This window comes from Camellia sinensis, chromosome 2, assembly GCF_055761805.1.
Source record: "Camellia sinensis isolate YWXY chromosome 2, ASM5576180v1, whole genome shotgun sequence".
NCBI lineage: Eukaryota > Viridiplantae > Streptophyta > Magnoliopsida > Ericales > Theaceae > Camellia > Camellia sinensis.
The window spans coordinates 10,068,858-10,096,624 of NC_138962.1; positions in this window are offsets into that span (position 1 = coordinate 10,068,858).

The window sequence follows — 27,767 nt, forward strand, 5'->3', positions numbered from 1 at the left end:
AATTAAAAATGGAAGTTCATTCCAAAAACCACTATACCTTAACGATCTATTTGAAAATTAAATAAAAAAGGAAGTTTAATAGAAAAATAAATTGAATAAAAATGGAAGTTGAATAAAAATAAAAATGAAAGTGTCACGACCCCTAAACCGCCCCTAGTAGTTTGGTGCCGTGATGGCCAGTAATCCGTGATTACCGACGGCCAACTTTCAAAAACTTAACGCAATCAGAGTATGGATATAGGGGGCTCACAAATACGGAAGCAATAATCTAAAATACGAGTAGTCCATAAGAGTCGTGCGTAGATCAAATTCAATGCCAAACATTTCCAATTAACCTTACAACTCGAATACAACAAAGTAAAAGACATATTACATCTTGATCAAAAGGCTTCTTGAGCCGACGTATACAAAATACAGTTAATACAAGCCAAGAAGCATGATTTTCAAGAATTGCCGACATAAAGATAAATAGCATTGCCGACGTGAATACAAAAAAAAACAAAGCCGACATAAGCACGAATCCAAAACAAGCTTTCAAGCAATCTAGGCGTCGCCGACGTCCTGCTCATCACCTACATATATATAGAGAGGGTGAGCTTGGATACTCAGTGAATGGTACTAGAAATAAAGGTTTTACATGAATATAGCCGGGGTCTTTCAAAACAAACGCATCAAACTTTATCAAGACAAAGGATGAACCGTATTCATCAATCAAGTATTACAACATCGGCGAAGCAAGGGATGAACCGTATTCATCAATCAAGTATTACAACATCGGCGAAGCAACGGATGAACCGTATTCATCAATCAAGTATCACAAGTTTCAAGGGATGCTTACTGACATCGGCAAAACACATCAAGCTCATCAAAACAAGGGTTGTACGATCCGTAATCGTTTAGTCAAAGGTACTGCGAAAGTTTAGAGTCCTCCAGCACAAGGGACTTGGGTTACTTAGGCCCGTAGCCCGATTTAACATAGCAGAACTGGTGTTACTTAGGCCCGTAGCCCGATTTAACAAGGACCGTATCCTTTTATGCTTAGTACTACGAAAGTTTATAGTCCTCCAGTACAAGGGACTTTTCAAGAGAGGACCGTATCCTTTTATACTTAGTACTGCGAAAGTTTAGAGTCCTCCAGCACAAGGGACTTTCTGAGAAAGGACCGTATCCTTTTTATGCTTAGTACTGCGAAAGTTTAGAGTCCTCCAGCACAAGGGACTTTTCAAGGTTAACATCAAACGAAGCTTATACTTGACACATCAAAACAGGGCTATTCATTCATGCTTAACAAAACACTTTCGTCAAAACAAAGCAAGCAAGATTTATCAAAACAAGTATAACATAGCTTTATCAATAATACCACTCACCTAGTTCTTCAGGTGTAGACTCAAAGCAAATATCAAGGACCTGACAATCACATGGCAAATCACATTCTCAAAACAAGCTTTATATGCATGCAAATGATCTCGGTATTTCCACCGGGTCCAAGTCAATAACAAAGCAAAACATGCTGGGAGTTTAAACATTGCCCCCGTCTCATGAAAACACACTGGGTACCAACCAGGTCTTTGCCGAGGTCCCACACATCCTTGCCGAGGTGTGGTCCCGTTGGCCTCATTCAAAAGCAAAGTCGGGAAAACCTGGGTTTCCCTTTGAAGAACGTGCAGAACATGATGAACATGGTCATAAAGAAGACGAATGCAAAGATCACAACTTGTTACAAAGATCTGAGGTTTCATGCCAAGAGTTCAAAACATGGACTTGGGTACCCATGCAAGATGGTCATGAAAGAACAAACACAAAATCGTGGTTTTCGTTCTAAACTTTCGGATCAAAACGAGACTTTCTTTAAGAACACAGGAAAACCGTTTTCTCTTTTCAAAACCAACTTCAAATCGATGCATGGCATGCAAAACGGATCCGATCACGCAATGCAGCTTGATAAACAATAATAACAATCAAAGTAGATCAAGATTCTAACCTCAAAACTCTAATCCAACGGATCAAACCACGAAGATCAAGCTTGGAAGACTTACTCTCTCTCAAGAACTTCCCTTCCTCCTCTCTAGAGCTTCTCTCTCTAAAAACAAAGATTTGGGACAAGAATGATTTGTTCCTAAGTCTACCGGCTGTCTTAACATCTAGCTCGGACACGTGGCGTTACCAAGTTGGCTCAACTCAAAAAGGTGATTGATTGATAAGACAAGTCTCTGACAAAGCATATGCAGCAAGCTCGGTAAAACATATCGGCAATAAATGACATCGGCTCAAAATAAGGATCCGGCAACGGATAACAAAACATCGGCTAGGGAGGACGACGCTTGACTAAGCTGTGCCACACCTTGGCCGGGGTGTGCCACATCTCGGCCTAGGCCATACCTGCCTGCGGGCTAGGTTCACTGAGTGCAAAAACATCTCGGCAATAAATGCCCGAGGTGAAGGTGGGGGTCGACCAAGGTCTCAAAACAATTCTAAGTACAAAGGCTCAAAGGCGAACTAAGCTCAAGGTGACCTCGGCCACACACACACCGAACAAGGAGTAAAACTACGCAAGCAATACAAACAAAACAAGGCAAGCAAATCCTTCCAATTATTATAACAAGGCAAGATCATGTAAGAATGTATGCAAGTACGACAAGAGTAAGGTGAGGGTTGTTACATCCTACCCCCCTTAAAGAAGTTTGGTCCCCAAACTTAGATTACCTTGCTCCTGGAACAATCCTGGATAACGAATTCTCATATCCTCTTCCTTTTCCCACGTGGCTTCTGTGCCATAGTGTTCCTTCCATTCGACCTTTACCATCGGTATCGATTTGTTTCTCAATTGCCTCACTTGTCTGTCAATAATCCTCATTGGTTTCTCCTCGTAGCCCAAATCCTCATTAACCGTGATCTCGGAATGATCAATTACATGCAGTGGATCTCGGATGTACTTCCTCAACATCGAAACGTGAAACACATTGTGGACTTGACTCAAATCTGGCGGCAAAGCAAGTCTGTAGGAAACAGGGTTAATTCTCTCAAGAATTTCAAATGGTCCAATATAACGAGGTGCTAATTTACCTTTCTTTCCAAATCTGGACACTCCTTTCATTGGTGAAGCTTTCAGGAATACATGATTCCCAACTTCGAATTCTAACTCATTCCTCCTCTGGTCGGCGTAGTTCTTTTTTCGGCTCTGGGCGGTTTTAATCCTCTGTTGGATGAGTTTAATCTTCTCTGTTGTCACTTGAATCAATTCGGGACCAAGTAGAGCTCTGTATCCAACTTCGGTCCAACATATCGACGACCTACATTTTCTTCCGTACAAGGCCTCATATGGCGCCATGCCAATGCTAGCTTGATAACTGTTATTGTAAGAGAATTCCACTAAGGGCAAATGCGTTCCCCAACTTCCTTGGAAGTCCAATACACAAAGCCTAAGCATATCTTCGAGCGTCTGAATTGTCCTCTCGGTCTGCCCATCTGTCTGGGGATGAAAAGCTGTACTAAATCTCAGCTCGGCTCCGAAAGCCCTCTGTAGACTCTGCCAAAATCTGGAAACAAATTTGGGATCTCGGTCTGACACAATTGATATCGGCACTCCATGAAGTCTGACAATCTCGTTCACATATAACAAGGCAAGTTGATTGGCGTTGAAGGTAGTCTTAACAGGTAAAAAGTGTGCTGACTTAGTTAATCTATCAACAACAACCCAAATCGAATCCATACCTTTCGGTGTCTTCGGCAAACCAGTCACAAAATCCATGGAGATGTGCTCCCATTTCCACTCAGGAATCGGCAAAGGTTGAAGAAGTCCTGCTGGTCTTTGATGTTCTACTTTCACTTGTTGACAATGTAAACACTGGGACACGAACTCGGCTATCTCCCTTTTCATATTTGGCCACCAGAAGGTCTGCTTCACATCTTGATACATTTTGGTGTTCCCTGGATGAACAGCAAACTTAGAACCGTGAGTTTCCTGCAAAATTCTCCTTTTTAACTCCGGGATGTCGGCCACACATGTCCTTCCCTCAAACTTGAGTACCTCATTTTCGATGGTATACCCCAGTCTTGGCTTTGTGACAATTTCCTCGGCTATTTTCTTGAAGAAGTTATCCTCCATCTGCCTTGTCTTTACCTCATCGACAATGGTCGGCTCCACTGTTATCATGGTCAAACACGCCGAACTTCCATCTGACTTTCTGCTCAAAGCGTCGGCCACACTGTTAGCTTTACCCGGGTGATATTGGATTTGCATATCATAGTCCTTCAATAACTCAAGCCACCTTCTCTGCCTCAAATTCAATTCCTTCTGTGTGAATAGGTACTTCAAACTCTTATGATCTGTAAAAACCTGACAAGAAGCTCCATACAAATAGTGACGCCAAATCTTTAAAGCAAATACCACGGCCGCTAATTCTAAGTCATGGGTAGGATAGTTCTTCTCATGGGGTTTCAACTGACGAGAAGCATATGCTATAACCTTACCCTTTTGCATTAATACACAACCCAAACCTTTATGCGATGCATCACTATAGACATGAAATTCTTCATTTCCTGATGGTAGTACAAGTACTGGTGCTGTAACTAACCTCGTCTTCAGTTCCTGGAAAGCTGACTCCCGATCTTTAGTCCATTCGTACAGTGTTCCCTTCTTGGTCAGTTGCGTCAATGGAATTGCAATCCTTGAGAAATCTTTCACAAACTTTCTGTAATAACCTGCCAAACCCAGAAAACTACGAATCTCGGATACATTAGTCGACCTCGGCCAATTTACTACGGCTTCCACTTTGCTAGGATCAACTGAGATACCCTCTTCATTAATCACATGACCCAAAAATGAGATGGTAGAAAGCCAAAACTCACACTTGTTAAACTTAGCATATAATTTCCGTTCTCTCAAAATCTGTAAGGCAAGTCTCAAATGATTTTCATGTTCAACTTCACTCTTGGAATAGATCAGTATATCATCGATGAAAACAACTACAAACTCGTCTAAATATGGCTTGAAGACTCTGTTCATTAAATCCATAAATGCAGCAGGGGCATTAGTCACTCCAAAAGGCATTACTAAAAACTCGTAGTGGCCATATCTTGTCCGAAAAGCAGTCTTCTCAACATCTTCGGCTTTAACTTTGAGCTGATGGTAACCAGACCTAAGGTCGATCTTAGAAAAGACTCGTGCTCCTTGTAATTGGTCAAGCAGATCATCGATCCTAGGCAATGGGTACTTGTTCTTTATGGTGACCTTATTAAGTTCCCTATAGTCGACGCAAAGACGAAGTGTGCCATCCTTTTTCTTCACAAATAAAACAGGTGCTCCCCATGGTGAAGTGCTCGGCCTAATAAATCCCTTATCTAACAACTCTTGCAATTGTAGTTTCAATTCTCTAAGTTCAGCTGGAGCCATCCTATAGGGTGTTTTGGAGATCGGCTGTGTTCCCGGCATAATGTCAACAGTAAACTCTATTTCTCTATCGGTTAGGTGGCCAGGCAATTCGTCTGGAAAGACGTCGGGGAATTCATTAACAACTGGGATGTCGGTTAGATTAGCATTCCCGTTCTGATCACTCAGTATACTGCACAAGTAGCCTCGACACCCTTTCTGAATTAGCTTAGAGGCCTTAATGGACGAAATCAAGTAAGGTGGGGGCACTATTCCTTTACCCTGGAAAATAACCTCGGCTAGGTCTGGGGGTCTCAATGTGACACTTTTCGAGACACAATTAATAGATGCATGATTTGTGACTAACCAATCCATTCCCAGTATAACATCAAAATGAATCATATCCAGAGGCATTAAATCTACTAACAGTTCGACATTTTCAATCATAACAACACACGCTCTATAAATGGACACAACAATCATAGGTCTCCCAGATGGAGCAGACACAAATAGTACGAAATCAAGGGGCTCTAGTTCTCTATTAATTTTCTCGGCAAACTTAGTAGATATAAACGAATGAGTAGAACCCGAATCAATCAACACATAGGCATCTTGGGAGCAAATTAGAAGTATACCTGACACCACTGCCTCAGCATTCTGAGTGTCTCCTGGCACTAACGCGAATACTCTGCCCTGTCTCATCTGTCCTTTTCCAGCATTACCCTTCTGAACGGAACCCGAGGTATTCTCATCCTTCTTGTTGTTATCAGCCTTTGTCTTGGGGAAATCTCTCACATAATGGCCCATCTCGCCACATTCATAGCAGGCTCCAGACGTCCGACGACAGATCTCGAAATGTTGCTTCCCACAGTCCGAACACATCAGCTTAGCACTCCCTTCCTGTCTTAGGTTACTAGTACTGCCCACGTTTGTCCTCTTCTTGGTGCCCTGCTGTCCTCGGCGATTGTCATAGTTCTGCCTTTTTCGCTGGTTCTCTCCCGAGCTCTGGTATCGATTCAAATTAGCTTCGGCCTGAATGGATTTGTCCAATACTTCGGCATAAGTCGGCATATCGAGCAAACTAACCCGGTCTTGAATCGGTCCACGAAGCCCACACTCGAACTTCCTGGCCTTCATATATTCATCGTTGGCCATATGAGGTACAAATCTCACCAATTCAGTAAAAGCGCGGTCATATTCCGCCACTGTTCTGTTGCCTTGCGTCAGAGTATGAAATTCGGTAGCCTTGCGGTTTCGAACACTAAGGGGAAAATGTTTCTTGTAGAACAACTCTAAGAATCGAGTCCAAGTCAAATCTGGATTGCTTCCTCTAACCATCATCCACCACCTGCGAGCGTCATCATCTAATGTGAATGCTGCCAACGTCACTTTCTGAGCGTCGGTGCTAAGGAAGATCTCAAACAACTTCTCCATTTCTAAAACCCATGCCTCAGCCTTCATCGGCTCTATACCCCCAGAGAATCTCGTTGGTCTCATTTTCTTGAACTCTCTAATCAAAGCTATCGTGCCATCCCCATATAAGGCTGGTTGCGGGGGAACTTGCGGCACTGGAGGAGGTGGAGGCGGAACTACGTTTCGGCCGTTGGTTTGCTCGGCCTGAGTCGACGTGGCACTGGCGAACTGCTGTCTTGTTTGCCTCAACTCGCGGGCCAAACCCTCAACTAATCTTTCCAGTCTATCCATTCTGTCTTCGGGCTGATCCCGGCCAAGTGGAGGTCTACCTCTCCTCATGATGCTATGAGCATGCAAAGTGTGACTTTAAAACAATTAAGCAAATAACCCCGTAGGCAAGCAACAAATAAGCATATCAAGACAATGCACACCTTGTTCAAATAGCAAACACCATGATGCAACCCTAACATCTTTCTAAGGGAAATCCTATGCTCTTTAGGACTCAAAGTGTGTGAATAACGTATACCGAGGAACTTGTGCTCTGATACCATTCTGTCACGACCCCTAAACCGCCCCTAGTAGTTTGGTGCCGTGATGGCCAGTAATCCGTGATTACCGAAGGCCAACTTTCAAAAACTTAACGCAATCAGAGTATGGATATAGGGGGCTCACAAATGTGGAAGCAATAATCTAAAATACGAGTAGTCCATAAGAGCCGTGCGTAGATCAAATTCGATGCCAAACATTTCCAATTAACCTTACAACTCGAATACAACAAAGTAAAAGACATATTACATCTTGATCAAAAGGCTTCTTGAGCCGACGTATACAAAATACAGTTAATACAAGCCAAAAAGCATGATTTTCAAGAATTGCCGACATAAAGATAAATGGCATTACCGACGTGAATACAAAAAAAAACAAAGCCGACATAAGCACGAATCCAAAACAAGCTTTCAAGCAATCTAGGCATCGCCGACGTCCTGCTCATCACCTACATATATATAGAGAGGGTGAGCTTGGATACTCAGTGAATGGTACTAGAAATAAAGGTTTTGCATGAATATAGCCGGGGTTTTTCAAAACAAACGCATCAAACTTTATCAAGACAAAGGATGAACCGTATTCATCAATCAAGTATTACAACATCGGCGAAGCGAGGGATGAACCGTATTCATCAATCAAGTATTACAACATCGGCGAAGCAAGGGATGAACCGTATTCATCAATCAAGTATCACAAGTTTCAAGGGATGCTTACTGACATCGACAAAACACATCAAGCTCATCAAAACAAGGGTTGTACGATCCGTAATCATTTAGTCAAAGGTACTGCGAAAGTTTAGAGTCCTCCAGCACAAGGGACTTGTGTTACTTAGGCCCGTAGCCCGATTTAACATAGCAGAACTGGTGTTACTTAGGCCCGTAGCCCGATTTAACAAGGACCGTATCCTTTTATGCTTAGTACTGCGAAAGTTGATAGTCCTCCAGTACAAGGGACTTTTCAAGAGAGGATCGTATCCTTTTATACTTAGTACTACGAAATTTTAGAGTCCTCCAGCACAAGGGACTTTCCGAGAAAGGACCGTATCCTTTTTATGCTTAGTACTGCGAAAGTTTAGAGTCCTCCAGCACAAGGGACTTTTCAAGGTTAACATCAAACGAAGCTTATACTTGACACATCAAAACAGGGCTATTCATTCATGCTTAACAAAACACTTTCGTCAAAACAAAGCAAGCAAGATTTATCAAAACAAGTATAACATAGCTTTATCAATAATACCACTCACCTAGTTCTTCAGGTGTAGACTTAAAGCAAATATCAAGGACCTGACAATCACATGGCAAATCACATTCTCAAAACAAGCTTTATATGCATGCAAATGATCTCGGTATTTCCACCGGGTCCAAGTCAATAACAAAGCAAAACATGCTGGGAGTTTAAACATTGCCCCCGTCTCATGAAAACACACTGGGTACCAACCAGGTCTTTGCCGAGGTCCCACACATCCTTGCCGAGGTGTGGTCCCGTTGGCCTCATTCAAAAGCAAAGTCGGGAAAACCTGGGTTTCCCTTTGAAGAACGTGCAGAACATGATGAACATGGTCATAAAGAAGACGAATGCAAAGATCACAACTTGTTACAAAGATCTGAAGTTTCATGCCAAGAGTTCAAAACCTGGACTTGGGTACCCATGCAAGATGGTCATGCAAGAACAAACACAAAATCGTGGTTTTCGTTCCAAACTTTCGGATCGAAACGAGACTTTCTTTAAGAACATAGGAAAACCGTTTTCTCTTTTCAAAACCAACTTCAAATCGATGCATGGCATGCAAAACGGATCCGATCACGCAATGCAGCTTGATAAACAATAATAACAATCAAAGTAGATCAAGATTCTAACCTCAAAACTCTAATCCAACGGATCAAACCATGAAGATCAAGCTTGGAAGACTTACTCTCTCTCAAGAATTTCTCTTCCTCCTCTCTAGAGCTTCTCTCTCTAAAAACAAAGATTTGGGACAAGAATGATTTGTTCCTAAGTCTGCCGGCTGTCTTAACATCTAGCTCGGACACGTGGCGTTACCAGGTTGGCTCAACTCAAAAAGGTGATTGATTGATAAGACAAGTCTCTGACAAAGCGTATGCAGCAAGCTCGGTAAAACATATCGGCAATAAATGACATCGGCTCAAAATAAGGATCCGGCAACGGATAACAAAACATCGGCTAGGGAGGACGACGCTTGACTAAGCTGTGCCACACCTTGGCCGGGGTGTGCCACATCTCGGCCTAGGCCATACCTGCCTGCGGGCTAGGTTCACTGAGTGCAAAAACATCTCGGCAATAAATGCCCGAGGTGAAGGTGGGGGTCGACCAAGGTCTCAAAACAATTCTAAGTACAAAGGCTCAAAGGCGAACTAAGCTCAAGGTGACCTCGGCCACACACACACCGAACAAGGAGTAAAACTACGCAAGCAATACAAACAAAACAAGGCAAGCAAATCCTTCCAATTATTATAACAAGGCAAGATCATGCAAGAATGTATGCAAGTACGACAAGAGTAAGGTGAGGGTTGTTACAGAAAGTGGCATAAAATTAACAATGGAAGTTCAATTCAAAAACCACTATACGTTAACGATCTATTTGGAAATTAAATAAAAAAGGAAGTTGAATAGAAAAATGACTTGAATAAAAATGGAAGTCAAATAAAAATAAAAATGGAAGGTGCCGAAAATTAAAAATGGAAGTTCATTCAGGAAACCACTATACCTTAACGAACTATTTAGGAATTAAATAAAAAAGGAAGTTGAATAGAAAAATGACTTAAATAAAAATGGAAGTCGAATAAAAATAAAAATGGAAGTGGCAGAAAATTAAAAATGGAAGTTTATTCTAGAAACCACTATACCTTAACGATCAATTTGGAAATTAAATAGAAAATGAAGTTTAAGAGAAAAGTAAATTGAATAAAAATGGAAGTTGAATAAAAATAAAAATGAAAGTTGTATAAAATTAACAATGGAAGTTCAATCCAAAAACCAGTATACCTTAACCATCTATTTGGAAATTAAATGAAAAAGGAAGTTGAGTAGAAAAGAAACGTGAATAAAAAAGGAAGCTAAATAAATATAAAAATGGAAGTTGCAGAAAATTAAAAATGGAAGTTCATTCCAGAAACCACTATACCTTAACGATCTATTTGGAAATTAAATAAAAAATGAAGTTGAATAGAAAAATTACTTGAATAAATATGGAAGCTGAATAAAAATAAAAATGGAAGTTCCATAAAATTAAAAATAGAAGTTCATTAAAGAAACCACTATACCTTAACGATCTATTTAGAAATTAAATAAAAAAAGAAATTTAATAGAAAAGTAAATTGAATAAAAATGGAAGTTGAATAAAAATAAAAGTGAAAGTTGGATAAAATTAAAAATGGAAGTTCAATCCAGAAACCAGTATACCTTAACGATATATTTGGAAATTAAATAAAAAAGGAAGTTGAATAGAAAAATAACTTGAATAAAAATGGAAGTCGAATAAAAATAAAATGGAAGTTGCAGAAAATTAAAAATAGAAGTTTATTCAAGAAACCACTATACCTTAACGATCAATTTGGAAATTAAATTAAAAATGAAGTTTAAGAGGAAAGTAAATTGAATAAAAATGGAAATTGAATAAAAATAAAAATAAAAGTTGCATAACATGAACAATGGAAGTTCAATCCAAAAATCAGTATACCTTAACGATCTATTTGAAAATTAAATAAAAAAGGAAGTTGAGTAAAGAAGAAACTTGAATAAAAAAAGAAGTTGCGTAGAAAAGAAACTTGAATGAAAAAGGAAGTTAAATAAAAATAAAAATGGAAGTTGCAGAAAATTAAAAATGGAAGTTCATTCAAGAAACCACTATACCTTAACGATCATTTTTGGAAATTAAATAAAAAAGGAAGTTGAATAGAAAAATAACCTGAATAAAAATGGAAGTCGAATAAAAATAAAAATGGAAGTTGCAGAAAATTAAAAATGGAAGTTCATTCAAGAAACCACTATACCTTAACGATCTATTTGGAAATTAAATAAAAAATAAAATTTAATAGAAAAGTAAATTGAATAAAAATTGAAGTTGAATAACAATAGAAATGAAAGTTGCATAAAATTAACAATGGAAGTTCAATCCAAAAACCACTATACCTTATCGATCTATTTAGAAATTAAATAAAAAAGGTAGCTGAGTAGAGAAGAAACTTGAATAAAAAAGGAAGTTAAATAAAAATAAAAATGGAAGTTGCAGAAAATTAAAAATGGAAGTTCATTCAAGCAACCACTATATCTTAACGATCTATTTGGAAATTAAATAAAAAAGGAAGTTGAATAGAAAAATAACTTGAATAAAAATGGAAGCTGAATAAAAATAAAAATGGATGTTCCATAAAATTAAAAATGGAACTTCATTCAAGAAACCACTATACCTTAATGATCTATTTGCAAATTAAATAAAAAAGGAAGTTTAATCGAAAAGTAAATTGAATAAAAATGGAAGTTGAATAAAAATAAAAGTGAAAGTTGCAAAAAATTAAAAATGGAAGTTCAATCCAGAAACCAGTATACCTTAACGATCTACTTGGAAATTAAATAAAAAAGGAAGTTTAATAGAAAAGTAAATTGAATAAAAATGGAAGTTGAATAAAAATAAAAGTGAAAGTTGCATAAAATTAAAAATGGAAGTTGAATCCAGAAACAACTATACCTTAATGATCTATTTAGAAATTAAATAAAAAAGGAAGTTGAATAGAAAAGAAACTTGAATAAAAAAAGAAGTTGAATAGAAATAAAAATGGAAGTTGCAAAAAATTAAAATTGAAAGTTCATTCAAAAAACGACTATACCTTAACGATCTATTTGGAAATTAAATGAAAAAGCAAGTTGAATAGAAAAGAAACTTGAATAAAAAAATTAGTTGAATAGAAATAAAAATGGAAGTTGCAGAAAATTAAAATTAGAAGTTCATTCAAGAAACGACAATACCGAAACGATCTATTTGGAAGTTAAATAAAAAAAGAAGTTGAATTGAAAAGTAACTTGAATAAAAAAGGAAGTTAATTAAAAATAAAAATGGAAGTTGCAGAAAATTAAAAATGGAAATTCATTCAAGAAACCAGTATACCTGAACAATCTATTTGGAAATTAAATAAAAAAGGAAGTTGAATAGAAAAATGATTTGAATAAAAATGGATGTTGCAGAAAATTAAAAATGGAAGTTCATTCCAGACACCACTATACCTTAACGATCTATTTGGAAATTAAATAAAAAAGGAAGTTGAATAGAAAGATAACTTGAATAAAAATGGAAGTTAAATAAAAATAAAAATGGAAGTTGCAGAAAATTAAAAATGGAAGTTCATTCAAGAAACCACTATACCTTAACGATCTATTTGGAAATTAAATAAATAAAGAAGTTCAATAGAAAAATAACTTGAATACAAATGGAAGTTGAATAAAAAAAAAAAAGAAGTTGCAGAATATGAAAAATGGAAGTTCATTCAAGAAACCACTATACCTTAACGATCTATTTGGAAATTAATTAAATAAAGAAGTTCAATAGAAAAATAACTTGAATACAAATGGAAGTTGAATAAAAAAAAAAAGGAAGTCGCAGAAAATTAAAAATGGAAGTTCATTCAAGAAACTACTATACCTTAACGATCTACTTGGAAATTAAATAAAAAAGGAAGTTTAATAGAAATGTAAATTGAATTAAAATGGAAGTTGAATAAATATAAAAGTGAAAGTTGCATAAAATTAAAAATGGAAGTTCAATCCAGAAACCACTATACCTTAACGATCTATTTAGAAATTAAATAAAAAAGGGTGTTGAATAGAAAAGAAACTTGAATAAAAAAAGAAGTTGAATAGAAATAAAAATGGAAGTTGCAGAAAATTAAAATTGGAAGTTCATTCAAGAAACGACTATACCTTAACGATCTATTTGGAAGTTAAATAAAAAAAGAAGTTGAATTGAAAAGTAACTTGAATAAAAATAGAAGTTAATTAAAAATAAAAATGGAAGTTGCAGAAAATTAAAAATGGAAATTTATTCAAGAAACCACTATACCTTAACGATCTATTTGGAAATTAAATAAAAAAGGAAGTTGAATAGAAAAATGACTTGAAGAAAAATGGAAGTCGAATAAAAATAAAAATGGAAGTTGCAGAAAATTAAAAATGGAAGTTCATTCCAGAAACCACTATACCTTAACGATCTATTTGAAAATTAAATAAAAAAGGAAGTTTAATAGAAAAGTAAATTGAATAAAAATGGAAGTTGAATAAAAATAAAAATGAAAGTGGCATAAAATTAACAATGGAAGTTCAATCCAGAAACCAGTATACCTTAACGATCTATTTGGAAATTAAATAAAAAAGGAAGTTGAATTGAAAAATGACTTGAATAAAAATGGAAGTAAAAAAAAAATAGAAATGAAAGGTGCCGAAAATTAAAAATGGAAGTTGATTCAGGAAACCACTTGTAATAACCCACATTCATGTCTTAGTCATGTTCATGTACATTTGCATGATTTTGTCATGTTGAGCTTGCATTTGCAGGCTTTGACTTGTTTTGCCTAAGTAAAGGTACCTGTCTTGTTTTGTGCTTATGTGATTTGCCTAAGTGTTGTATGCATGTTTTGTTCCTTCCTTGCTATGCCAAGCCTAGGTCATGTCAAGCCTAGGTCATGCCAAGCCTAGGTCATGTCAAGCCTAGGTCATGCCAAGCCTAGGTCATGTCAAGCCTAGGTCATGTTAAGCCTAGGTCATGCCAAGCCTAGGTCATGTTAAGCCTAAGTCATGCCAAGCCTAGGATCATCTTAGAACCACTTTAGTGACCTCCACCATCACCTAGGCATATTGGCCGAGATGTCATAATCTAGGCCGAGGTGTGCATCACCTAGGCCGAGATGTGCATCATCTAGGCCGAGATGTGCATCATCTAGGCGTCCTAGATCCTTGATCCTTGCACCTGGTGATCTTGTTCCGGGACTGGAATGACCTAGACCGAGGTGTGGCACATTTAGGCCGAGGTGTGGCCCAGCTAGGTCAAGTGTTATCCCTCCTAGCCGAGGTCATTGGAACCTTACTTGCCGAAGCCTATGTCCTTAGCCGAGATCATTACTTGCCGGAGTGCCCTTGCCATCTAGCTTATTGAGTACACTTTCTCATAGTCTTGTCTTTTCACTCAGCCACCTTTTTGAGAAGAACCAACCAACCGTTGCCACGTGTCCCAGCTGAGTGTTAAGTCAGCCGGCAGACCTAGAAATGTATCATTTGCTATATCCTTGTCTTAGAAGAGAGAGAAGCTCTAGGAAGAGGAAGAGGAATTCTAGAGAGAGGTAGATTTCCAAGCTTGATCCCTAGAGATCGAACCGTTAGATCCGTGTTTTAAGGTTAGATTCGTGATCTACTCTTCTTATACTTTATGTTGATCTAATCGCATTGCATGATCTAGCATGTTTCATGAACCATGCATTGCTTTGAAGTTTGGTTTTAGAAAGAGAAAGTGATATTCATGTGTTCTTGAGAAAAAAATCATGTTTTAATCCGAAAGTTTGTATCAATATGCATGTTTTCGTGTTTGTTTTCATATGATCTTCAAGTATGGGTACCAAGGTCCATGTTTTTGAACTCATAGCATGAAATCCCAGATCTTGTAATAACAAGTTATGATTTTAGCATTTATGTTCTTCATGTTCTTCAAGGAGGAAACCCAGATTTCCAGGCTTCATTTCCCTAGGTGTGATCACCGAGACCACTCTTGCCTAGATCACACACCTTGGTCTACCTTGCATGATCACTTGCACGTTAGTTTATCTTGCATGCACACCTAGGCTAACCACTGCACACCTAGGCCGACCATGGTACACCTATGCCGGCACCTTGTAACACCTCGGCAGGCAGCTGCATACTGAAGCCTAGGTAACCACACCTCGGCCAAGAGGTGTGGGACCTCGGCCAAGACCTTCTGAGTTCACCCAGCTAGGTTGTTTTAGCCTAGATCATCTCCGTGCATCCATTCCAGGACCTGGTTGGTACCCAGCATGTTTTCCCTAGATGTTTTCTAGCATGTTTTCCCTAGATGTTTTCCAGATGTTTTCCAACATGTTTTCCCTAGATATTTCCAGCATGTTTTCCCTAGATGTTTTCCAGCATGTTTTCCCTAGATCATTTGCATTCATGTGAAGCTTGTTTTTGAGAGTGCATTCAATAGACTTTGCCACGCGTTTGTAGGACTTGGACCTTTGCCTTGATCCCGACGTCCCAAGAACTATGTGAGTGGTATTTTTAATAAAGATATGCTCTTAAGGTTTTGATAAAGCTTTGCCTTGTTTTGATAAAAGTATTTGTTAAGCATGAATGATATCCCTATTTTATGTATCAAGTATAAGCTTTGTTTTGAATGGCAAGTTATCAAGTGAGCTTTGTTTTGATGTCAATCTTTGAAAGTCCGTACGTGCCAGGGGACTTTAATCATTTGTGGCACAAGTCCGTACGTGCTAGGGGACTTTAAGCATTTGTGGCACAAGTCCGTACGTGCTAAGGGACTATAAGCATTAGTAGCACAAATGTGAAGTCCGTACGTGCTAAGGGACTATAAGCATTAGTAGCACACATGTGAAGTCCGTACGTGCCAGGGGACTCTAAGCTTTCGTGGCACCTTTGTTTGTTCTGTCCGGAATGTTGTCACCCCATGTTTTAAGATTTGACGCATGTTAAGTATGTAAGTTTTGTAAGATCAAGTTTGATGAACAAGATTTATCTCACATTTTGTACAAGCTATGATAAGTATGGTTTTGACAAAGATATATTATGTATTGTTTTGAAAGACCTCGGGAATCATTCATTTAACCCCTTTATTACTTATACCATTCACTGAGTATCCAAGCTCACCCTCCCTATGTATATATGTAGGTAACAAGCAAGAAGTCGGCTACGCCGAGATGTGTGTTTTGCAAGATGTTTTGGATGCATGTTATGTCGGCAATATTTATGCCGGCAAACCTTGAGGCTTATGTATTTTGAACATGTCGGCTTGAAAAGCCTTTTAGTTAAGATGTAATATGCATTTTATTTTGCTTATATTCAAGTTGTAAAGCCACGTAAAGATGTATGCCAATACATTTGACTTATGCACAGCTCTTATGGACTAATTAGATTTGTATATATTGCTTTCGCACATGTTAGCCCCATATGTAATACTCTGATTGTGTGTGAATTTTGAAAGTTGGCCTTCGGTAATCTCGGATTACTGGCCATCACGGCACCATTCTACTAGGGGCGGAAAGGGGTCGTGACACCACTATACCTTAACGATCTATTTAGAAATTAAATAACAAAAGGAAGTTGAAGAGAAAAATGACTTAAATAAAAATGGAAGTCGAATAAAAATAAAAATGGAAGTTGCAGAAAATTAAAAATGGAAGTTTATTCTAGAAACCACTATACCTTAACGATCAATTTTGAAATTAAATAGAAAATGAAGTTTAAGAGAAAAGTAAATTGAATAAAAATGGAAGTTGAATAAAAATAAAAATGAAAGTTGCATAAAATTAACAATGGAAGTTCAATCCAAAAACCAGTATACCTTAACCATCTATTTGGAAATTAAATAAAAAAACGAAGTTGAGTAGAAAAGAAACGTGAATAAAAAAGGAAGTTAAATAAATATAAAAATGGAAGTTGCAGAAAATTAAAAATGGAAGTTCATTCCAGAAACCACTATACCTTAACGATCTATTTGGAAATTAAATAAAAAAGGAAGTTGAATAGAAAAATTACTTGAAAAAAAATGGAAGCTGAATAAAAATAAAAATGGAAGTTCCATAAAATTAAAATAGAAGTTCATTAAAGAAACCACTATACCTTAACGATCTATTTGGAAATTAAATAAAAAAGGAAATTTAATAGAAAAGTAAATCGAATAAAAATGGAAGTTGAATAAAAATAAAAGTGAAAGTTGGATAAAATTCAAAATGGAAGTTCAATCCAGAAACCAGTATACCTTAACGATATACTTGGAAATTAAATAAAAAAGGAAGTTGAATAGAAAAATAACTTGAATAAAAATGGAAGTCGAATAAAAATAAAAATGGAAGTTGCAGAAAATTAAAAATGGAAGTTTATTCAAGAAACCACTATACCTTAACGATCAATTTGGAAATTAAATTAAAAATGAAGTTTAAGAGAAAAGTAAATTGAATAAAAATGGAAGTTGAATAAAAATAAAAATGAAAGTTGCATAAAATTAACAATGGAAGTTCAATCCAAAAACCAGTATACCTTAACGATCTATTTGGAAATTAAATAAAAAAGGAAGTTGAGTAGAGAAGAAACTTGAATAAAAAAGGAAGTTGCGTAGAAAAGAAACTTCGATGAAAAAGGAAGTTAAATAAAAATAAAAATGGAAGTTGCAGAAAATTAAAAATGGAAGTTCATTCAAGAAACCACTATACCTTAACGATCATTTTTGGAAATTAAATAAAAAAGGAAGTTGAATAGAAAAATAACTTGAATAAAAATGGAAGTCGAATAAAAATAAAAATGGAAGTTGCAGAAAATTAAAAATGGAAGTTCATTCAAGAAACCACTATACCGTAACGATCTATTTGGAAATTAAATAAAAAATGAAGTTTAATAGAAAAGTAAATTGAATAAAAATGGAAGTTGAATAACAATAAAAATGAAAGTTGCATAAAATTAACAACGGAAGTTCAATCCAAAAACCACTATACCTTATCGATCTATTTAAAAATTAAATAAAAAAGGAAGTTGAGTAGAGAAGAAACTTGAATAAAAAAGGAAGTTAAATAAAATTAAAAATGGAAGTTGCAGAAAATTATAAATGGAAGTTCATTCAAGCAACCACTATACCTTAACGATCTATTTGGAAAATTAAATAAAAAAGGAAGTTTAATAGAAAAGCAAATTGAATAAAAATGGAAGTTGAATAAAAATAAAAATGAAAGTTGCATAAAATTAAAAATGGAAGTTCAATCCAGAAACTACTATACCTTAACGATCTATATGGAAGTTAAATAAAAAAAGAAGTTGAATTAAAAAGCAACTTGAATAAAAAAGGAAGTTAATTAAAAATAAAAATGGAAGTTGCAGAAAATTAAAAATGGAAATTCATTCAAGAAACCACTATAACTTAACGATCTATTTGGAAATTAAATAAAAAAGGAAGTTTAATAGGAAAGTAAATTAAACAAAAATGGAAGTTGAATAAAAATAAAAATGAAAGTTGCATAAAATTAACAATGGAAGTTCAATCCAAAAACCACTATACCTTAACGATCTATTTGGAAATTAAATGAAAAAGAAAGTTGAGTAGAAAAGAAACATGAAAAAATAGAAAGTTAAATAAAACTAAAAATGGAACTTGCAGAAAATTGAAAATGGAAGTCCAATCCAGAAACCACTATACCTTAACGATCTATTTGGAAATTAAATAAAAAAGGAAGTTGAATAGAAAAGTAAATTGAAAAAAAATGGAAGTCATGTAAAAATAAAAATGGAAGTTGCAGAAAATTAAAAATGGAAGTTCATTCAAGAAACCACTATACCTTAACGATCTTTTTAGAAATTAAATAAAAAATGAAGTTTAATAGAAAAGCAAATTGAATAAAAATGGAAGTCGAATAAAAATAAAAATGAAAGCTGTATAAAATTAAAAATGGAAGTTCAATCCAGAAACCACTATGCCTTAACAATCTATTTGGAAATTAAATAAAAAAGGAAGTTGAGTAGAAAAAAACTTGATTGAAAAAGGAAGTTAAATAAAAATAAAAATGGAAGTTGCCGAAAATTAAAAATGGAAGTTCATTCAAGAAACCACTATACCTTAACGATCTATTTGGAAATTAAATAAAAAAGGAAGTTTAGTAGAAAAGTAAATTGAATAAAAATGGAAGTTGAATAAAAATAAAAATGAAAGTTGCATAAAATTAAAAATGGAAGTTCAATCCAGAAACCACTATACCTTAACAATCTATTTGGAAATTAAATAAAAAAGGAAGTTGAGTAGAAAAGAAACTTGATTGAAAAAAGAACTTAAATAAAAATAAAAATGGAAGTTGATTCAAGAAACCACTATACCTTAACGATCTATTTGGAAATTAAATAAAAAAGGAAGTTGAATAGAAAAATAACCTGAATAAAAATAAAAATGGAAGTTACGGCAAATTAAAAATGGAAGTTCATTCAAGAAACCACTATACCTTAACGATCTATTTGGAAATTAAATAAAAAAAGAAATTGGATAGAAAAATAACCTGAATAAAAATGGAAGTCGAAAAAAAATAAAAATGGAAGTTGCAGAAAATTAAAAATGGAAGTTCAATGAAGAAACCACTATACCTTAACGATCTATTTAGAAATTAACTAAAAAAGGAAGTTGAATAGAAAAGAAACTTGAATAAAAAAAGATGTTGAATAGAAATAAAAATGGAAGTTGCATAATATTAAAATTGGATGTTCATTCAAGAAACCACTATTCCTTAACGATCTATTTAGAAATTAAATAAAAAAGGAAGTTGAATAGAAAAATAACTTGAGTGAAAATGGAAGTCGAATAAAAAGAAAAATGAAAGTTGCAGAAAATTAAAATTGGAAGTTTATTCAAGAAAGCACTATACCTTAACGATTTATTTGGAAATTAAATAAAAAAGGAAGTTTAATAGAAAAACAAATTGAATAAAAATGGAAGTCGAATAAAAATAAAAATGAAAGCTGCATAAAATTAAAAATGAAAGTTCAATCCAGAAACCACAATGCCTTAACAATCTATTTGGAAATTAAATAAAAAAAGAAGTTGAGTAGAAAAAAAACTTGATTGAAAAAGGAAGTTAAATAAAAATAAAAATGGAAGTTGCCGAAAATTAAAAATGGAAGTTCATTCAAGAAACCACTATACCTTAACGATCTATTTGGAAATTAAATAAAAAAGGAAGTTTAGTAGAAAAGTAAATTGAATAAAAATAAAAGTGAAAGTTGCACAAAATTAAAAATGGAAGTTCAATACAGAAACCACTATATGTTAACGATCTATTTAGAAATTAATTAAAAAAGGAAGTTTAATAGAAAAGCAAATTGAATAGAAATGGAAGTTGAATAAAAATGAAAATGAATGTTGCATAAAATTAAAAATGGAAGTTCAATCCAGAAACCACTATACCTTAACAATCTGTTTGGAAATTAAATAAAAAAGGAAGTTGAGTAGAAAAGAAACTTGATCGAAAAAAGAAGTTAAATAAAAATAAAAATGGAAGTTCATTCAAGAAACCACTATACATTAACGATCTATTTGGAAATTAAATAAAAAAGGAAGTTGAATAGAAAAATAACCTGAATAAAAATAAAAATGGAAGTTACGGAAAATTAAAAATGGAAATTAAATAAAAAAAAAAGAAATTGGATAGAAAAATAACTTGAATATAAATGGAAGTTGAATAAAAAAAAAATGGAAGTTGCAGAAAATTAAAAATGGAAGTTCATTCAACAAACCACTATACCTTAATGATCTATTTGGAAATTAAATATAAAAAAAAGGAAGTTTAATAGAAATGTAAATTGAATAAAAATGGATGTTGAATAAAAATAAAAGTGAAAGTTGCATAAAATTAAAACTGGAAGTTCAATCCATAAACCACTATACGTTTACGATCTATTTAGAAATTAAATAAAAAAGGAAGTGGAAGAGAAAAGTAACTTGAATAAAAATGGAAGTTAAATAAAAATAAAAATAGAAGTTGCAGAAAATTAAAAATGGAAGTTCATTCAAGAAACCACTATACCTTAACGATCAATTTGAAAATTAAACAAAAAAGGAAGTTGAATAGAAAAATAACTAGAATAAAAATGGAAGTTCATTCAAGAAACCACTATACCTTAACGATTTATTTTGGAAATTAAATAAAAAAGGAAGTTTAATAGAAAATCAAATTGAATAAAAATGGAAGTTGAAAAAATATAAAAGTGAAAGTTGCATAAAATTAAAAATGGAAGTTGCATAAAATTAAAAATGGAAGTTCAATCCAGAAACCACTATACATTAACGATCTATTTGGAAATTTAAAAAAAAAAAGGAAGTTGAGTAGAAAAGAAACTTGATTGAAAAAGGAAGTGAAATAAAAATAAAAGTGGAAGTTGTAGAAAATTAAAAATGGAAGTTCATTCAAGAAACCACTGTACCTTAACGATCTATTTGGAAAATAAATAAACAAGGAAGTTGAATAAAAAAATAACTTGAATAAAAATGGAAGCTGAATAAAAATAAAAATGGAAGTTCCATAAAATTAAAAATGAAAGTTCATTAAAGAAACCATTATACCTTAACGATCTATTTGGAAATTAAATAAAAAAGGAAGTTTAATAGAAAAGTAAATTGAATAAAAATGGAAGTTGAAAAAATATAAAAGTGAAAGTTGCATAAAATTAAAAATGGAAGTTTAATCCAGAAACCAATATACCTTAACGATCTATTTGGAAATTAAATAGAAAAGGAAGTAGAATAGAAAAGAAACTTGAATAAAAAAAGATGTTGAATAGAAATAAAAATAGAAGTTGCAGAAATTTAAAATTGGAAGTTCATTCAAGAAACCACTATACCTTAACGATCTATTTGGAAATTAAATAAAAAAGGAAGTTGAATAGAAAAATAACTTGAATAAAAATGGAAGTCGAAAAAAAATAAAAATGGAAGTTGCAGAAAATTAAAAATGGAAGTTCATACAAGAAACCACTATACCTTAACGATCTATTTGGAAATTAAATAAAAAAGGAAGTTTAATAGAAAAGCAAATTGAATAAAAATGGAAGTTGAAGAAAAACAAAAATGGAAGTCGCATAAAATTAAAAATGGAAGTTCAATCCAGAAACCACTATACCTTAACGATCTATTTGGAAATTAAAAAAAAAAAAAGGAAGTTGAGTAGAAAAGAAACTTGATTGAAAAAGGAAGTGAAATAAAAATAAAAGTGGAAGTTGTAGAAAATTCAAATTGGAAGTTCATTCAAGAAACCACTATACCTTAACGATCTATTTGGAAAATAAATAAACAAGGAAGTTGAATAAAAAAATAACTTGAACAAAAATGGAAGCTGAATAAAAATAAAAATGGAAGTTCCATAAAATTAAAAATGGAAGTTCATTAAAGAAACCACTATACCTTAACGATCTATTTGGAAATTAAATAAAAAAGGAAGTTTAATAGAAAAGTAAATTGAATAAAAATGGAAGTTGAAAAAATATAAAAGTGAAAGTTGCATAAAATTAAAAATGGAAGTTTAATCCAGAAACCAATATACCTTAACGATCTATTTGGAAATTAAATAGAAAAGGAAGTTGAATAGAAAAGAAACTTGAATAAAAAAAGATGTTGAATAGAAATAAAAATAGAAGTTGCAGAAATTTAAAATTGGAAGTTCATTCAAGAAACCACTATACCTTAACGATCTATTTGGAAATTAAATAAAAAAGGAAGTTGAATAGAAAAATAACATGAATGAATATGGAAGTCGAAAAAAAATAAAAATGGAAGTTGCAGAAAATTAAAAATGGAAGTTCATTCAAGAAACCACTATAACTTAACGATTTATTTTGGAAATTAAATAAAAAAGGAAGTTTAATAGAAAAGCAAATTGAATAAAAATGGAAGTTGGAGAAAAATAAAAATGGAAGTTGTATAAAATTACAAATGGAAGTTCAATCCAGAAACCACTATACCTTAACGATCTATTTGGAAATTAAAAAAAAAAAAGGAAGTTTTGTAGAAAAGAAACTTGATTGAAAAAGGAAGTGAAATAAAAATAAAAGTGGAAGTTGTAGAAAATTAAAAATGGAAGTTCAATCAAAAAACCACTATATCTTAACGATCTATTTGGAAAATAAATAAACAAGGAAGTTGAATAAAAAAATAACTTGAATAAAAATGGAAGTTGAATAAAAATAAAAATGGAAGTTCCATAAAATTAAAAATGAAAGTTCATTAAAGAAACCACTATACCTTAACGATCTATTTGGAAATTAAATAAAAAAGGAAGTTTAATAGAAAAGTAAATTGAATAAAAATGGAAGTTATTAAAATATAAAAGTGAAAGTTGCATAAAATTAAAAATGGAAGTTTAATCCAGAAACCAATATACCTTAGCGATCTATTTGGAAATTAAATAGAAAAGGAAGTTGAATAGAAAAGAAACTTGAATAAAAAAAGATGTTGAATAGAAATAAAAATAGAAGTTGCAGAAATTTAAAATTGGAAGTTCATTCAAGAAACCACTATACCTTAACGATCTATTTGGAAATTAAATAAAAAAGGAAGTTGAATAGAAAAATAACATGAATAAAAATGGAAGTCGAAAAAAAATAAAATTGGAAGTTGCAGAAAATTAAAAATGGAAGTTCATTCAAGAAACCACTATACCTTAACGATTTATTTTGGAAATTAAATAAAAACGGAAGTTTAACAGAAAAGCAAATTGAATAAAAAGGGAAGTTGAAGAAAAATAAAAATGGAAGTTGCATAAAATTAAAAATGGAAGTTCAATCCAGAAACCACTATACCTTAACGATCTATTTGGAAATTAAAAAAAAAAAAAAGGAAGTTGAGTAGAAAAGAAACTTGATTGAAAAAGGAAATGAAATAAAAATAAAAGTGGAAGTTGTAGAAAATTAAAAATAGAAGTTCATTCAAGAAACCACTATACCTTAACGATCTATTTGAAAAATAAATAAACAAGGAAGTTGAAAAAAAAAATAACTTGACTAAAAATGGAAGCTAAATAAAAATAAAAATGGAAGTTCCATAAAATTAAAAATGGAAGTTCATTAAAGAAACCACTATACATTAACGATCTATTTGGAAATTAAATAAAAAAGGAAGTTTAATAGAAAAGTAAATTGAATAAAAATGAAAGTTGAAAAAATATAAAAGTGAAAGTTGCATAAAATTAAAAATGGAAGTTTAATCCAGAAACCAATATACCTTAACGATCTATTTGGAAATTAAATAGAAAATGAAGTTGAATAGAAAAGAAACTTGAATAAAAAAAGATGTTGAATAGAAATAAAAATAGAAGTTGCAAAAATTTAAAATTGGAAGTTCATTCAAGAAACCACTATACCTTAACGATCTATTTGGAAATTAAATAAAAAAGGAAGTTGAATAGAAAAATAACATGAATAAAAATGGAAGTCGAAAAAAAATAAAAATGGAAGTTGCTGAAAATTAAAAATGGAAGTTCATTCAAGAAACCACTATACCTTAACGATTTATTTTGGAAATTAAATAAAAAAGGATGTTTAATAGAAAAGCAAATTGAATAAAAATGGAAGTTGGAGAAAAATAAAAATGGAAGTTGCATAAAATTAAAAATGGAAGTTCAATCCAGAAACCACTATACGTTAACGATCTATTTGGAAATTAAAAAAAAAAAAGGAAGTTGAGTAGAAAAGAAACTTGATTGAAAAAGGAAGTGTAATAAAAATAAAAGTGGAAGTTGTAGAAAATTAAAAATGGAAGTTCATTCAAGAAAACACTATACCTTAACGATCTATTTGGAAAATAAATAAACAAGGAAGTTGAATAAAAAAATAACTTGAATAAAAATGGAAGCTGAATAAAAAAAAAATGGAAGTTCCATAAAATTAAAAATGGAAGTTCATTAAAAAACCACTATACCTTAACGATCTATTTGGAAATTAAATAAAAAAGGAAGTTTAATAGAAAAGTAAATTGAATAAAAATGGAAGTTGAAAAAATATAAAAGTGAAAGTTGCATAAAATTAAAAATGGAAGTTCAATCCAGAAACCAATATACCTTAACGATCTATTTAGAAATTAAATAGAAAAGGAAGTTGAATAGAAAAGAAACTTGAATAAAAAAAGATGTTGAATAGAAATAAAAATAGAAGTTGCAGAAATTTAAAATTGGAAGTTCATTCAAGAAACCACTATACCATAACGATCTATTTGGAAATTAAATAAAAAAGGAAGTTGAATAGAAAAATAACATGAATGAATATGGAAGTCGAAAAAAAATAATTATGGAAGTTGCAGAAAATTGAAAATGGAAGTTCATTCAAGAAACCACTATACCTTAACGATTTATTTTAGAAATTAAATAAAAAAGGAAATTTAATAGAAAAGCAAATTGAATAAAAATGGAAGTTGGAGAAAAATAAAAATGGAAGTTGCATAAAATTAAATATGGAAGTTCAATCTAGAAACCACTATACCTTAACGATCTATTTGGAAATTAAAAACAAAAAGGAAATTGAGTAGAAAAGAAACTTGATTGAAAAAGGAAGTGAAATAAAAATAAAAGTGGAAGTTGTAGAAAATTAAAAATGGAAGTTCATTCAAGAAACCACTATACCTTAACGATCTATTTGGAAAATAAATAAACAAGGAAGTTGAATAAAAAAATAACTTGAATAAAAATGGAAGCTGAATAAAAATAAAAATGGAAGTTCCATAAAATTAAAAATGGAAGTTCATTAAAGAAACCACTATACCTTCACGATCTATTTGGAAATTAAATAAAAAAGGAAGTTTAATAGAAAAGTAAATTGAATAAAAATGGAAGTTGAAAAAATATAAAAGTGAAAGTTGCATAAAATTAAAAATGGATGTTTAATCCAGAAACCAATATACCTTAACGATCTATTTGGAAATTAAATAGAAAAGGAAGTTGAATAGAAAAGAAACTTGAATAAAAAAAGATGTTGAATAGAAATAAAAATAGAAGTTGCAGAAATTTAAAATTGGAAGTTCATTCAAGAAACCACTATACCTTAACGATCTATTTGGAAATTAAATAAAAAAGGAAGTTGAATAGAAAAATAACTTGAATAAAAATGGAAGTCGAAAAAAAATAAAAATGGAAGTTGCAGAAAATTAAAAATGGAAGTTCATTCAAGAAACCACTATACCTTAACGATCTATTTGGAAATTAAATAAAAAAGGAAGTTTAATAGAAAAGCAAATTGAATAAAAATGGAAGTTGAAGAAAAATAAAAATGGAAGTTGCATAAAATTAAAAATGGAAGTTCAATCCAGAAACCACTATCCCTTAACGATCTATTTGGAAATTAAAAAAAAAAAAAGGAAGTTGAGTAGAAAAGAAACTTGATTGAAAAAGGAAGTGAAATAAAAATAAAAGTGGAAGTTTTAGAAAATTAAAAATGGAAGTTCATTCAAGAAAACACTATACCTTAACGATCTATTTGGAAAATAAATAAACAAGGAAGTTGAATAAAAAAATAACTTTAATAAAAATGGAAGCTGAATAAAAATAAAAATATAATTTCCATAAAATTAAAAATGGAAGTTCATTAAAGAAACCACTATACCTTAACGATCTATTTGGAAATGAAATAAAATAGGAAGTTTAATAGAAAAGTAAATTGAATAAAAATGGAAGTTGAAAAAATATAAAAGTGAAAGTTGCATAAAATTAAAAATGGAAGTTCAATCCAGAAACCAATATACCTTAACGATCTATTTGGAAATTAAATAGAAAAAGAAGTTGAATAGAAAAGAAACTTGAATAAAAAAAGATGTTGAATAGAAATAAAAATAGAAGTTGCAGAAATTTAAAATTGGAAGTTCATTCAAGAAACCACTATACCTTAACGATCTATTTGGAAATTAAATTAAAAAGGAAGTTGAATAGAAAAATAACTTGAATAAAAATGGAAGTCGAAAAAAAATAAAAATGGAAGTTGCAGAAAATTAAAAATGGAAGTTCATTCAAGAAACCACTATACCTTAACGATTTATTTTGGAAATTAAATAAAAAAGGAAGTTGAATAGAAAAGCAAATTGAATAAAAATGGAAGTTGGATAAAAATAAAAATGGAAGTTGCATAAAATTAAAAATGGAAGTTCAATCCAGAAACCACTATACCTTAACGATCTATTTGGAAATTAAAAAAAAAAGAAGTTGAGTAGAAAAGAAACTTGATTGAAAAAGGAAGTGAAATAAAAATAAAAGTGGAAGTTGTAGAAAATTAAAAATGGAAGTTCATTCAAGAAACCATTATACCTTAACGATCTATTTGGAAAATAAATAAACAAGGAAGTTGAATAAAAAAATAACTTGAATAAAAATGGAAGCTGAATAAAAATAAAAATGGAAGTTACATAAAATTAAAAATGGAAGTTCATTAAAGAAACCACTATACCTTAACGATCTATTTGGAAATTAAATAAAAAAGGAAGTTTAATAGAAAAGTAAATTGAATAAAAATTGAAATTGAAGAAAAATAAAAATGGAAGTTGCATAAAATTAAAAATGGAAGTTCAATCCAGAAACCACTATACCTTAACGATCTATTTGGAAATTAAATAAAAAAGGATGTTGAGTAGAAAAGAACTTGATTGAAAAAGGAAGTGAAATAAAAATAAAAGTGCAAGTTGCAGAAATTTAAA